We start from the raw sequence: 1,021 nt of genomic DNA, 5'->3' as shown, positions 1-1,021 counted from the left end.
ACTCTATCCTTAATTTAAAGAGCAATGGATTTTTTTTTTTTATTTTTGAGACAAAGACTCTCTATGTAGTTTCTGGCTGGTCTTGAATTCACTATATAGCCTACACTGGCCTTGAACTCATGGTGATCTGCCTCAGCCTCATGTGTGCTGTGATTACGGGCATTCACCATCATGCCCAGCTAAGTGCAATGAATGTTAATAGTTGATTTTGTAGACAATTAGGTAGCATATTATTTTCATGCTGCATCAGTTATCCATTGCAGGGTAACAAATTGCCAAAAACCTTAGAGAATTATGAAAATAGATATTTATTATCTCAATTTCTAAACCCGGGTGTCTCTGGCTCAGTATCTTTCCCCAAGCTGCAGTATAAGTATTTTCTAAGGATGCTACCATCTTAAGATAAAGTGGGAGAGCTCACTCAGATTGCTGTGGACAGACCTCAAGTCCTTTTTTTTTTCTTTCATCTGCAGATATCAAGTTTTTACCATGTGTATCCCTAAATAACACCAGTCACACCATGGCAGATGGGTTTCCTTGAAGCATTAAGTCTGAAAGAAAATGTAGTATTTAATTACAAGACAATATCACTCAGTCATAAAGAAGGATAAATTTGGTCATCATAAGGTAAATGAATGCACCTGAAGACCATAATGTTAAGTGAAATCAATCAGACACACAAGCTTAAATATTGCATGGGTTCATTGATATGAAAAACCCAAAGTACTGTATATGTAAAGAACATGATCAAAGGTAATATAAAATAGAGAGATCATTTTCAAATGATAAGATAAGGGAAAGGAGAAGAGCTAGGAAAAAGTTTTCTGTAGAAAATGAGCAAGGCAATGACCCTGAGAATCTTCAGAAGATTTTTTAATCTAGCAGTTAATTGGAAAGATTCTCACCCTGACTAACTATATATACTGATACCTGTGAAGTAAGCTACTGCACTGCAGATGGTCATTTGTAATAGTAGTTTCATGCTTGGAGTGCCTACCATTCTGGTATTCTGAATATGGGC

Source organism: Octodon degus, unplaced genomic scaffold (assembly GCF_000260255.1).
Source record: "Octodon degus isolate 3935 unplaced genomic scaffold, OctDeg1.0 scaffold00198, whole genome shotgun sequence".
Taxonomy (NCBI): Eukaryota; Metazoa; Chordata; class Mammalia; order Rodentia; family Octodontidae; genus Octodon; species Octodon degus.
Note: the sequence above shows the minus strand (reverse complement) of the source record.